This window comes from Callionymus lyra, chromosome 17, assembly GCF_982586985.1.
Source record: "Callionymus lyra chromosome 17, fCalLyr1.hap1.1, whole genome shotgun sequence".
In the NCBI taxonomy this organism is placed as follows: Eukaryota; Metazoa; Chordata; class Actinopteri; order Syngnathiformes; family Callionymidae; genus Callionymus; species Callionymus lyra.
This window is the reverse complement of record NC_141834.1, coordinates 18,987,365-19,002,751: the sequence shown is the minus strand read 5'-3', so window position 1 is coordinate 19,002,751 and position 15,387 is coordinate 18,987,365.

The following is a 15,387-nucleotide window of genomic DNA, read 5'->3' as shown; positions in this document are numbered from 1 at the left end:
TTTAGTCCAGTGTGGTGCGTTCAGGGACATCCATGGAAAGTCAATGACTTGTTCTGATGTTGCAACATTATCCCAATTTACGCCTTAACATTACACTTCTTGATAAATTTGAAACCTAACCTGTTTGAAAACACACTGGTTACAAAGTGAAATAATTATTTTTTTTCCGGCTAAAATTGAAAGATAACATTTTTAGACTTTAAACTCGCTCCAAATTGTCTCTTTTTTCACAGATAACTGACCATAATTCTATTTCATCCAAGACAAAGCAGACACGGTGAGTTTAAATGATCTCTTACTCGCTCTATTACGTTTTATTATCTAAACATTTCCATTCACTTCACATTAACGTGATCCATACACGTACTGATGCACCGTACGATGATCGCCAGCAGATGGCGCTGCTAGACATGTATTGGTCAAATCGCGATTGTTCAATAAAGAAATTGATCTGATAAACAGTTTAGATTTACGAATTTAAATAATTCTATAAAGATTAAATCCTCACAATATGTTCCATTCATACATGTAACATCTGTATTGTTAATTAATATTTAAGTTAGGACTAGTTGATGTTTATACATAATTAATTGACAACTTCTTTTTAAAAGCATTGAAGTCAATATTTGTCACATCATTGATTGGTTTAATTTTAAATTTCACATGTTGAAACTTATATATTTTTCTAATTAAAAGGTTTTCTTTTTCTTTAAGCATTTAATATTTATTTCATTACATCCTATCTATATTGAAGTGTTGAAATTTGCTTTTTATAATGAGTGAACTTAAAAAAAAACGATTTTTCTTTTTCTAAATCATTGTTTTACGAAGAGTTTGATATTCTAATTCCAATAATTCTAGAAAACATTTTCCAAGTTACTTTTGTTTTTTAAATGAGTATACCTTTAACTTCCATAAAACAATGTTGCTATAATAGCACTTCTAGATAATAACAATATAGTATCAAGCTTTTTGATTGAAACCTTCAGCCAACTGTAGTCTAATCTTTATACCAACATTTTTATATTTCATTTAAAATTCTTAGAAATAAAAAATATTGAATTTAGAAAATGTATATAGGAAATATTGGAATAAGAATAATAAATGATGTCTAATAACAAAACAAATAAAAAATACAAGAAAAACCCTTATTTTGAAATTACAATTCTTTGAATAAAATGCTTGAAAAACAAATATTCAAGTGTTCATTGAGTTCAATTAGCTAAAATAATATTTTACTGTTTAAATACAACAACATTTCAATAAAGAAAATCTAAGTCAACATCGATTTTCTGATGTAACTGATAAACTTCCATAATTAGTGTTTAAATGACTAACTCATTGAAGCTCTGACATTTAATCCTGTACAATTGTGTTTAAATGATAAGAGAGTTGGAGGAGAAGGAAGTGAGTGTAGGTTTGTTAAAGAGATGTGTGGACCTTCAGGTGGATCATGGCTCTGATCAAAATCCTACTTTGTGAACGCTGTTGTTATGAACAGTGTTGTGAAAGCCATCATGCAATGTTGACATAGATTCTGATGCAAGGCTGGAGGACAATGATGTTGAGATGATGAGGAGACTGTTGATTCTAAACACTTTGAATGAAGTCAGATTCATGGAGGACAATGATGGAGAGATGATGAGGAGACAGTTGATTCTAAACACTGAATGAAGTCAGATTGATGGAGGACAATGATGTTGAGATGATGAGGAGACTGTTGATTCTAAACACTGAATGAAGTCAGATTCATGGAGGACAATGATGGAGAGATGATGAGGAGACTGTTGATTCTAAACACTTTGAATGAAGTCAGATTCATGGAGGACAATGATGGAGAGATGATGAGGAGACAGTTGATTCTAAACACTGAATGAAGTCAGATTCATGGAGGACAATGATGTTGAGATGATGAGGAGACTGTTGATTCTAAACACTGAATGAAGTCAGATTCATGGAGGACAATGATGTTGAGATGATGAGGAGACTGTTGATTCTAAACACTTTGAATGAAGTCAGATTCATGGAGGAAAATGATGGAGAGATGATGAGGAGACGGTTGATTCTAAACACTTTGAATGAAGTCAGATTCATGGAGGACAATGATGGAGAGATGATGAGGAGACGGTTGATTCTAAACACTTTGAATGAAGTCAGATTCATGGAGGACAATGATGGAGAGATGATGAGGAGACTGTTGATTCTAAACACTCTGAATGAAGTCAGATTCATGGAGGACAATGATGGAGAGATGATGAGGAGACGGTTGATTCTAAACACTTTGAATGAAGTCAGATTCATGGAGGACAATGATGGAGAGATGATGAGGAGACGGTTGATTCTAAACACTTTGAATGAAGTCAGATTCATGGAGGACAATGATGGAGAGATGATGAGGAGACGGTTGATTCTAAACACTTTGAATGAAGTCAGATTCATGGAGGACAATGATGAAGAGATGATGAGGACACTGTTGATTCTAAACACTTTGAATGAAGTCAGATTCATGGAGGACAATGATGGAGAGATGATGAGGAGACTGTTGATTCTAAACACTTTGAATGAAGTCAGATTCATGGAGGACAATGATGGAGAGATGATGAGGAGACTGTTGATTCTAAACACTTTGAATAAAGTCAGATTCATGGAGGACAATGATGGAGAGATGATGAGGAGACTGTTGATTCTAAACACTTTGAAGTCAGATTCATGGAGGACAATGATGGAGAGATGATGAGGAGACTGCTGATTCTAAACACTGAATGAAGTCAGATTCATGGAGGACAATGATGGAGAGATGATGAGGAGACTGCTGATTCTAAACACTGAATGAAGTCAGATTCATGGAGGACAATGATGGAGAGATGATGAGGAGACTGCTGATTCTAAACACTGAATGAAGTCAGATTCATGGAGGACAATGATGGAGAGATGATGATGAGACTGTTGATCTAAACACTTTGAATGAAGTCAGATTCATGGAGGACAATGATGGAGAGATGATGAGGAGACTGTTGATTCTAAACACTGAATGAAGTCAGATTCATGGAGGACAATGATGGAGAGATGATGAGGAGACTGTTGATTCTAAACACTTTGAATGAAGTCAGATTCATGGAGGACAATGATGGAGAGATGATGAGGAGACTGTTGATTCTAAACACTTTGAAGTCAGATTCATGGAGGACAATGATGGAGAGATGATGAGGAGACAGTTGATTCTAAACACTTTGAATGAAGTCAGATTCATGGAGGACAATGATGGAGAGATGATGAGGAGACTGTTGATTCTAAACACTTTGAATGAAGTCAGATTCATGGAGGACAATGATGGAGAGATGATGAGGAGACTGTTGATTCTAAACACTGAATGAAGTCAGATTCATGGAGGACAATGATGGAGAGATGATGAGGAGACTGTTGATTCTAAACACTTTGAATTAAGTCAGATTCATGGAGGAAGGTGATGGAGAGATGATGAGGAGACTGTTGATTCTAAACACTTTGAATGAAGTCAGATTCATGGAGGACAATGATGGAGAGATGATGAGGAGACTGTTGATTCTAAACACTTTGAATGAAGTCAGATTCATGGAGGACAATGATTGAGAGATGATGAGGAGACTGTTGATTCTAAACACTTTGAATGAAGTCAGATTCATGGAGGACAATGATGGAGAGATGATGAGGAGACTGTTGATTCTAAACACTTTGAATGAAGTCAGATTCATGGAGGACAATGATGGAGAGATGATGAGGAGACTGTTGATTCTAAACACTGAATGAAGTCAGATTCATGGAGGACAATGATGGAGAGATGATGAGGAGACTGTTGATTCTAAACACTGAATGAAGTCAGATTCATGGAGGACAATGATGGAGAGATGATGAGGAGACTGTTGATCTAAACACTTTGAATGAAGTCAGATTCATGGAGGAAGGTGATGGAGAGATGATGAGGAGACTGTTGATTCTAAACACTGAATGAAGTCAGATTCATGGAGGAAGATGATGGAGAGATGATGAGGAGACTGTTGATCTAAACACTTTGAATGAAGTCAGATTCATGGAGGAAGATGATGGAGAGATGATGAGGAGACTGTTGATCTAAACACTTTGAATGAAGTCAGATTCATGGAGGACAATGATGGAGAGATGATGAGGAGACTGTTGATTCTAAACACTGAATGAAGTCAGATTCATGGAGGACAATGATGGAGAGATGATGAGGAGACTGTTGATCTAAACACTTTGAATGAAGTCAGATTCATGGAGGAAGGTGATGGAGAGATGATGAGGAGACTGTTGATTCTAAACACTTTGAATGAAGTCAGATTCATGGAGGACAATGATGGAGAGATGATGAGGAGACTGTTGATTCTAAACACTGAATGAAGTCAGATTCATGGAGGAAGATGATGGAGAGATGATGAGGAGACTGTTGATCTAAACACTTTGAATGAAGTCAGATTCATGGAGGAAGATGATGGAGAGATGATGAGGAGACTGTTGATCTAAACACTTTGAATGAAGTCAGATTCATGGAGGACAATGATGGAGAGATGATGAGGAGACTGTTGATCTAAACACTTTGAATGAAGTCAGATTCATGGAGGAAGGTGATGGAGAGATGATGAGGAGACTGTTGATTCTAAACACTTTGAATGAAGTCAGATTCATGGAGGACAATGATGGAGAGATGATGAGGAGACTGTTGATCTAAACACTTTGAATGAAGTCAGATTCATGGAGGAAGGTGATGGAGAGATGATGAGGAGACTGTTGATCTAAACACTTTGAGTGAAGTCAGATTCATGGAGGACAATGATGGAGAGATGATGAGGAGACTGTTGATTCTAAACACTTTGAATGAAGTCAGATTCATGGAGGACAATGATGGAGAGATGATGAGGAGACTGTTGATCTAAACACTTTGAATGAAGTCAGATTCATGGAGGACAATGATGGAGAGATGATGAGGAGACTGTTGATTCTAAACACTGAATGAAGTCAGATTCATGGAGGACAATGATGGAGAGATGATGAGGAGACTGTTGATTCTAAACACTGAATGAAGTCAGATTCATGGAGGACAATGATGGAGAGACGATGAGGAGACTGTTGATTCTAAACACTGAATGAAATCAGATTCATGGAGGAAGATGATGGAGAGATGATGAGGAGACTGTTGATTCTAAACACTTTGAATGAAGTCAGATTCATGGAGGACAATGATGGAGAGATGATGAGGACACTGTTGATTCTAAACACTGAATGAAGTCAGATTCATGGAGGACACTGATGGAGAGATGATGAGGAGACTGTTGGTTCTAAACACTTTGAAGTCAGATTCATGGAGGACAATGATGGAGAGATGATGAGGAGACTGTTGATACTAAACACTTTGAATGAAGTCAGATTCATGGAGGACAATGATGGAGAGATGATGAGGAGACTGTTGGTTCTAAACACTTTGAATGAAGTCAGATTCATGGAGGACAATGATGGAGAGATGATGAGGAGACTGTTGGTTCTAAACACTTTGAATGAAGTCAGATTCATGGAGGACAATGATGGAGAGATGATGAGGAGACTGTTGATACTAAACACTTTGAATGAAGTCAGATTCATGGAGGACAATGATGGAGAGATGATGAGGAGACTGTTGATTCTAAACACTTTGAAGTCAGATTCATGGAGCACAATGATGGAGAGATGATGAGGAGACTGTTGATTCTAAACACTGAATGAAGTCAGATTCATGGAGGACAATGATGGAGAGATGATGAGGAGAATGTTGATTCTAAACACTTTGAATGAAGTCAGATTCATGGAGGACAATGATGGTGAGATGATGATGAGACTGTTGATTCTAAACACTCTGAATGAAGTCAGATTCATGGAGGACAATGATGGAGAGATGATGAGGAGACTGTTGATTCTAAACACTGAATGAAGTCAGATTCATGGAGGACAATGATGGAGAGATGATGAGGAGACTGTTGATTCTAAACACTGAATGAAGTCAGATTCATGGAGGACAATGATGGAGAGATGATGAGGAGACTGTTGATTCTAAACACTTTGAATGAAGTCAGATTCATGGAGGACAATGATGGAGAGATGATGAGGACACTGTTGATTCTAAACACTTTGAAGTCAGATTCATGGAGGACAATGATGGAGAGATGATGAGGAGACTGTTGATTCTAAACACTTTGAATGAAGTCAGATTCATGGAGGAAGGTGATGGAGAGATGATGAGGAGACTGTTGATTCTAAACACTTTGAATGAAGTCAGATTCATGGAGGACAATGATGGAGAGATGATGAGGAGACTGTTGATTCTAAACACTTTGAATGAAGTCAGATTCATGGAGGACAATGATGGAGAGATGATGAGGAGACGGTTGATTCTAAACACTTTGAATGAAGTCAGATTCATGGAGGACAATGATGGAGAGATGATGAGGAGACTGTTGATTCTAAACACCGAATGAAGTCAGATTCATGGAGGACAATGATGGAGAGATGATGAGGAGACGGTTGATTCTAAACACTTTGAATGAAGTCAGATTCATGGAGGACAATGATGGAGAGATGATGAGGAGACTGTTGATTCTAAACACTGAATGAAGTCAGATTCATGGAGGACAATGATGGAGAGATGATGAGGAGACTGTTGGTTCTAAACTCTGAATGAATTCAGATTCATGGAGGACAATGATGGAGAGATGATGAGGAGACTGTTGATTCTAAACTCTGAATGAAGTCAGAATCATGGAGGACAATGATGGAGAGATGATGAGGAGACTGTTGATTCTAAACTCTGAATGAAGTCAGAATCATGGAGGACAATGATGGAGAGATGATGAGGAGACTGTTGATTCTAAACACTGAATGAAGTCAGAATCATGGAGGACACGTTCGTGCTTCCTTGTAAACCATGAGTTTATTCATGGACGCCAGGCAGCCTTCGTCATGACCTTGTCCTGCTCATTCCTCTGATGTTCAATTAACGATATTCTCCGTCTAATAAAAATTCACAGGCGGATGTTTGAAATTAACATTTAACCCTTGTGTTGTCTCTGGGTCACAAGGGATACCACACACATATTTGTTTCCATGTCATTGGGTCACCTTGACCCTGAGATAACACAAGGGATACAACAAACATATTTGTTTTCATGCCATTGGGTCACCTTGACCCTGAGATAACACAAGGGATACCACAAACAAATTTGTTTCCATGTCATTGGGTCACCTTGACCCTGAGATAACACAAGGGATACAACAAACATATTTGTTTTCATGCCATTGGGTCACCTTGACCCTGAGATAACACAAGGGATACCACAAACAAATTTGTTTTCCGACCTTTGGGTAACTTTGACCCAGAGACTACATAAGGGATACTGCAAACGCATTTGTTTTCGGGCCTTCGGGTCACCTTGACCCTGAGACAACACAAGGGATAAAATGTTGTTTTTTTTCTTTCTTTTTTTTTTAAACAAGGTAAAGTTCTTCTCTGATCTCATGTACTTTGGCTTCTGGCTCAGCTCTTTCTTCTCCACAACAGATGAGACACTTTCTTCTGAAGAGTTTCATCTCAACCGCAGATATTTCGTGGCTCTTCAATAAAGAGCGTTAAGTTGAGCAACAATCCTCTGCTTCGTTCTCACTCGTGTCGTCCATGTTTCCTCCGTCGGATCCTGCAGGAGTTAAACCCACTCGTCTCCGAGGAGCTGGAGAGGAAGTGGCATAAATTATCCCCCCGCCATGAAACGTGGAACGATCCCCTGTAGGTTTAATTAAAGATGAAAATATATTTATGGAGCAAAACCATAGTTTTGTGTTGCAGGTAAGTATTGTTTTGTCGTCTTAGTGCGGCTGAGATTCTTTGAATTCTCCACTGAGGCTCCACTGCTGGTGCCTGAGCTGCACCTACTGACTCTCTAGACCTGGTTTTAACAAAACCTTTGTGCTGTTTTTGATGTGATGATAAAAAATATATTTTCAATTAAAACAACTTTAAGCTTTAATTTTAAAAGAAAGTTGTTTCAATTAAAAATGATTGAAATCTGGAAAAGATACAATACGTTGTGTGATTTTTTTATTTATTTAAACTTTTAGTTAATTAAAAGTAAAACAGTTTAGAATTTCTTTTTTTTACTTTTATAAAAAATAAAAAAAACTTGTTTTAACTTTTTTTACTTAAATAAAAAAGTCCCAAACTTTTTTTTTGTTGAGTTTTTTGAGTTTTATTTTTTCAAATTAAAGTGAAAACAAGTTTTGGTATCTTTTATTTTTTTACTAAAGGGAAAATATTTTTGAAGTTTTTATTAAATTGAAGGGAAAACAAACTTTGAATTTATTCATTTATTTATTAAAGCGAAAAAATAGTTGATGATGTTTTTTTAATTGAAGTGAAAACAAGTTTTGATATTGTTTTCTTACTAGAGTAAAAATAGTTTAAGTTTTTTATTGAACTGAAAACAAGTTTTGAATTTATTTTATTTTTTTAATTAAAGTGAAACAAAGTTGTAAAGGTTTTTTTTAAATTGAAGTACAAACCACCTTTTATTTAATAGAAAACATATTTTGAATTTGTTTTTTTATTAAAGCCAGGGAAATATTTAAGTGTTTTTTTAATTCAAGTGAAAAAAAAATCGAATTAAAAATAGTTAGAAGTGTTTTTTACAATATATTCTGTGATTGAAGCAAATAGTTAGTCTTTGCTCTTCATGATCTACTGACTCCTTCAAGAAACATCTGTGTTTGATGATCTACTGACTCCTTCAAGAAACATCTGTGTTTGATGATCTACTGACTCCTTCAACAAACATCTGTGTTTGATGATCTACTGACTCCTTCAAGAAACATCTGTGTTTGATGATCTACTGACTCCTTCAAGAAACATCTGTGTTTGATGATCTACTGACTCCTTCAAGAAACATCTGTGTTTGATGATCTACTGACTCCTTCAAGAAACATCTGTGTTTGATGATCTACTGACTCCTTCAAGAAACATCTGTGTTTGATGATCTACTGACTCCTTCAACAAACATCTGTGTTTGATGATCTACTGACTCCTTCAAGAAACATCTGTGTTTGATGATCTACTGACTCCTTCAAGAAACATCTGTGTTTGATGATCTACTGACTCCTTCAAGAAACATCTGTGTTTGATGATCTACTGACTCCTTCAAGAAACATCTGTGTTTGATGATCTACTGACTCCTTCAAGAAACATCTGTGTTTGATGATCTACTGACTCCTTCAAGAAACATCTGTGTTTGATGATCTACTGACTCCTTCAAGAAACATCTGTGTTTGATGATCTACTGACTCCTTCAAGAAACATCTGTGTTTGATGATCTACTGACTCCTTCAAGAAACATCTGTGTTTGATGATCTACTGACTCCTTCAAGAAACATCTGTGTTTGATGATCTACTGACTCCTTCAAGAAACATCTGTGTTTGATGATCTACTGACTCCTTCAAGAAACATCTGTGTTTGATGATCTACTGACTCCTTCAAGAACCATCTGTGTTTGATGATCTACTGACTCCTTCAAGAAACATCTGTGTTTGATGATCTACTGACTCCTTCAAGAAACATCTGTGTTTGATGATCTACTGACTCCTTCAAGAAACATCTGTGTTTGATGATCTACTGACTCCTTCAAGAAACATCTGTGTTTGATGATCTACTGACTCCTTCAAGAAACATCTGTGTTTGATGATCTACTGACTCCTTCAAGAAACATCTGAAGACGTTTTTATTTGTTCAGGCTTTTCCTTGATTTTCTGGAACTCCTGTTGTGTTCTCAGTTTTATCTTGACCTTTAAAGTATATACTTTATTGAATATTGTTTTGATTGTTTAAGCGCTTTGTGACCCTGGTCTGGAAAAGCGCTATACAAATAAAAATTACTTACTTACTTACTTAGTGGTTGAAGATTTCAAATAACAAAGAATCTTCATAACAATAAAGGTTTCAAACTATAAAGAAACATGGAGTCATCGTCTGATACAGTCTTTGTAACATAATCTTCTCCAGAGTGAGATCAAGTCCTCAAACCTGCGTTTAGATCCATCTGGTCCGTGGAGACTTGGATCTGGTGCTGATTGGCGTTTGAATGCCTGGAGCCGTGATTACAGACTCGCTGTCTTTTTGTGCCTCAGGTCTCAGGACGTGTCTCAGCAGGAGCTCAGGATGGACAGTAATGACAACGCCAGGGGCCGACAACACCCCCCCCCCGACCCCCCACACCTAGAGATCCTTCATCTGGTGAGGAAACACCTAAACTTATCATGTCCATGACACCAGTCGACCAAGCTTTGATTTGTGGAGCAGTTGCCGCTGAATTGTGTGTTTTACTTTATATTTATGACCCTTTTCTTGTCTGAAGGTTGATTAAAAAAATTGCTCAAATCCCCCCAAAAAGAAGTTAGTTAAAAAGTTGCTTCAATAGAAATAATATTCCAAAAATAGATTAAATGGACAAAGATTTCAAAGCAGACGAGGGTTTCAAGATGTGACGTTCAGGATCTTTTGAAGAAGCACAAAGAAACGTAGACGCAGTGGTCGGCCGAGGAAACTTAGTGCAGCAGATGAAAGACATATATTTCCAATAAAAAAATAACTTTTCTGTTCAACTTTTCTCGTCGCAATCAAGAAAACGACTTAAAGACTTTAATTGAAACTCCTTTTTTGTGGTTTAATACTCTTACAAGTAAGAGATTACATCAATTAAAATGTCAATAAATAAAGAGAAAATAAGTGTTTGAATTGAAATTATGTTTTATATTTTAGAAGTAAAAAAAAAAAAAAGAAATTGTTTTTATATACATTTTAAATTATTGGATTATTTATTAGAATATTAACTTGTATGTGTAATAAAACCATTTAGATAATATTTAACTTTTTAAATTAGATATATAAAAAAAAAAATCAACCCGATGTGTAAAATATATAATTCAGTTATTAAGTAAAATTCACCCGTTCAACAATTCAAATGTTAAATCAACCATGAACTATTAGATGGCACTGATATGCTTCCATTTTTTATTTTTATTTCACCTTCATTTATTTTAAATCCCTTGCCGTCTGTATGAAACTAACAATAACTATTGAGGCCTTGAGTTGATCTGTAATGATGTAACGAGTGATACAAGGAGTCAAATCTGTAGTAAATTCTGTAGTAAATTCTGTCGTCAGTTCTGTCGTCGGTTCTGTCGTCGGTTCTGTCGTCAATTCTTTCGTCAGTTCTTTCGTCAGTACTGTCGTCAGTACTGTCGTCAATTCTTTCGTCAGTTCTGTCGTCAGTACTGTCGTCAGTACTCTCGTCAGTACTCTCGTCAGTACTGTCGTCAGTACTGTCGTCAGTACTGTCGTCAGTACTGTCGTCAGTACTGTCATCAGTACTGTCGTCAATTCTTTAGTCAGTACTGTCGTCAGTACTGTCGTCAGTACTGTCATCAGTACTGTCGTCAATTCTTTAGTCAGTACTGTCGTCAATTCTTTAGTCAGTACTGTCGTCAGTACTGTCGTCAGTTCTGTCGTCAGTTCTGTCGTCAGTTCTTTCGTCAGTACTGTCGTCAGTACTGTCGTCAGTACTGTCGTCAATTCTTTCGTCAGTACTGTCGTCAGTACTGTCGTCAATTCTTTCGTCAATTCTTTCGTCAGTACTGTCGTCAGTACTGTCGTCAATTCTTTCGTCAATTCTTTCGTAAGTTCTGTCGTCAGTACTGTCGTCAATTCTTTCGTCAGTACTGTCGTCAGTACTGTCGTCAGTACTGTCGTCAATTCTTTCGTCAGTTCTGTCGTCAGTTCTTTCGTCAATTCTTTCGTCAGTTCTGTCGTCAGTACTGTCGTCAGTACTGTCGTCAGTACTGTCGTCAGTTCTTTCGTCAGTACTGTCGTCAGTTCTGTCGTCAGTTCTGTCGTCAGTACCGTCGTCAGTTCCGTCGTCAGTTCCGTCGTCAGTTCCGTTGTCAGTTCCGTCGTCAGTTCCGTCGCCAGTTCCGCCGTCAATCGCGTCGTCAATTTCGTCGTCAAATCTTCAAAAGAGTTTGACGGACGGATTCTTCACAGCTTCATGTAAATAACTGGTATCACTTAATGAAAAGGTTGTCGGGACATAAAGTCGGCGACTCTCTGGGAACACCGGGCCTGATACCAGATGACAAACTACACCTAATGACCACGACCAGCCGGGCTAATAACTGGGCTGCGGTCACTTAAGTCGACCGCTGCCCTCACATTAACCTCTTGCTTGTTATTAAAAGAGGAATGGTGTGTGTGTGTGTGTGTGTGTGTGTGTGTCCACCTGGAGGTGTGTGTCAGTTTGTGTCAACTCTATTTGAACTGGTCCAGATCTCTTAAGACAAACAAGCTAAGACTGACACTCTGACCTGGTCTTTGTGTGGACAGGTTCAGCCCTCGGGTCACATCGTGTTCATATATATTTGCTTTATCTTTTAGCAACTTTTCGAACATATTATTGATGGAGGTGTCATCAGATTATTAATGGTTGAATTTAATATATTTAAATTAGTTTTTTAAGCTTTGAATTGTTATTATTTAACATGTGAATTAAGTTATTTATATATTGAAAGGTTGGATCTGTTTTTATTGAAATGGTTTTAATATTCTATTTCCAATAATTAGAGGGGTTTACACATATAATTCCTAATTCACATTCAATTGAGAATATTTATTTATGTATATTTTTATATTTTGTACATATTGCTGATACCTATTCAAATTTATGTTACAAATTCTGTAGTCGTCCACAAACACGAAAAATTCCATGTATGTACATCAATATGTACATCGGATTAAAGCTGCTGTTGCTCTTGAATACTCTTATAAATTGAATTAATTTTTAATTTATTAATTTATCTTTTATCTTCTAATTTTATTTTTTATAAATGAATAAAATATTTCAAATATCTTTTAAATGAATGTTTTTTTTGCACTTTTAGTTTTCAATTTTAATTCTAATAATTTAAAAATACATTTTCTAATTTCAATATTTTTTTATTCATAGCCTTTAACATTATACTGAATAAATATATATTTTTTAGAACATTTATTTTTGTAATTGTAAATATTTATATAGAAAATATACAACACTTTTTATTCAATGATTAATGATCCATAAAAACTCAATAAAATCAAATATAATATTTCAACATACACTTTATAAAATTCAATTGTTTCCCCAAAATGATTAAATTCTATAATTTCCATTAGAAAAAAAAGACGTAAAAGTCAAATGTTAAATTTCAACCATTTAATATTCTGAAGACACTGATATACTTCCATGGATCAATTCACACTGTCGAAGCTCCAACACGTCTCAGATGATGATAAATGATTTGGCTCAGCAAACAGGAAGTGAGAGAGCTTACATTCGTCAGACCCACAATGAAGGGTTTGCTCTGATTGATTCAAAGAGGAAGAGGTTTGTGGACATCTTTATTACAACCCAGCGCTGCAGCTGTAAACAAAAGCAGATTCATGGCAGCGTTTTAGAGATGAAGCCATTTTCCTGGAGGGATTTAAAGACACCATCATGGATTTATAGCAGCTAATCTAACCTCGCACACCTTCTCTCCGCGGAACACACCGAAACATCACTTTTAGTTGTTTTTTTTCCCTTCCACAAGTTTTCCTCTGCATCTGTTTTGCAACTGTCATCCAAGCAGCACCAGTCGGTCGTTTGAAGCTCGGAGACAGTCGGGCCATATGGTGCCGCGAGTAAACCTGCTGATCAACCCGACCATGTGACTGATGCATTTATTCAGCGACAGCCTCTTGAGACCCAGAGTAGCGAGGAATGAAAGAGCAGAGTGGGAATAGTGTGAGCGTGTTGCATAGAAGGAGTAAGTTGCAGGATTGTTTCTTATGCTGATGAATAGCTTTGGGTTTCTGTCGGATCAGGAGAATCAAATATGGTATTTGGCAGAACAACTTCCTCACAACAAAGTTGCTTGTTTGTTTGTTCTCCCACAGCTTTAGTGGGTTCAAGACAGTATTGATGAACTAAAACATTGCAAGGTTTTTTTTCACGATACCACATCCATATCAGCAGTTTTTTAATTTTTACAATCAACATGCAAATATTGACTACGTTTGTTCATTTTTGTGTTGCGATGAAACCTCCGGCCTCTAGATGGCAGCAGTCGTAACGTTCACCGCAACTAAAGGAACAATAATATCTGGTGAAATCCCAGAGATGACTGAGGACGAGAGGATACGGTGGACTCCAGCAGCTTTTAAAGCTGATGTTTGGACATATTTGGTTTTTAAATCAAAAGAAAGCTGTTACGACTGAGGACGAGAGGATACAGTGACTCCAGCAGCTTTTAAAGCTGATGTTTGGACATATTTGTTTTTTAAATCAGAAGAAAGCTGTTACGACTGAGGACGAGAGGATACAGTGACTCCAGAAGCTTTTGAAGCTGATGTTTGGACATATTTGGTTTTTAAAACAAATGAAAGCAAATACGACTGAGGACGAGAGGATACAGTGGACTGCAACAGATTTTAAAGCTGATGTTTGGACATATTTGGTTTTTAAATCAAATGAAAGCAGTAACGACTGAGGACAAGAGGATACAGTGACTCCAGAAGCTTCTAAAGCTGATGTCTGGACATATGTTGGTTTGAAAACTAATGAAAACATTGGTTGATTGTATACACTAACTAAACAGTGTCAAGGACCATTTCGGTCTTACTGCTGACGTCACATCCTGAAAACGCAAACTCCTAAATTTTTCTTATTAGTGAACAAAAATTAAACAGACGGATTTAATGTAACATTTATTTTAACAAAAAGACTATCTTTGTCAATCGGCTAATTTTCCGTGCTGTCACTTCCTGGTGTGACGAAGCACATGACTTTCACGTCAGTCAATAATGATGTCTGTACATGTCAGTTTCTTTAGACACGACCAAAACGTAGTCGAAGAAATTTCTAGATCAACTTCTGCTGTTCATGGTTTTTGTGGCGAAGGAGAAAAAGAGTGGATGTCAAAGATCTCAGTGGAGGGAAGAGAGTCCACTTGATGACAGTGTTTACTCCATCTGGACAGTTGTTTGGCCGAGGTGTGTGTGTTGGCTAATGGACACACCTGGAGTGCTTCAAATGGTTGTTTCTACTCATTGAGCCAGTAGTGCTATTCCCGGGAACCCCCTTCGTTCTAATGCCTGTGCTGTCCCCCACACTCCCCCACACTCCCACACACTCCCCCACACTCTCACAGACCCCCACAGAGTGAGTTTAACACCAAGTAGTTTGGCTGATATTGGGAATGATAAGAACGAGGGGTGTATTAGCAAGAATCTGGCGGCAGGATGCATATGATGATTC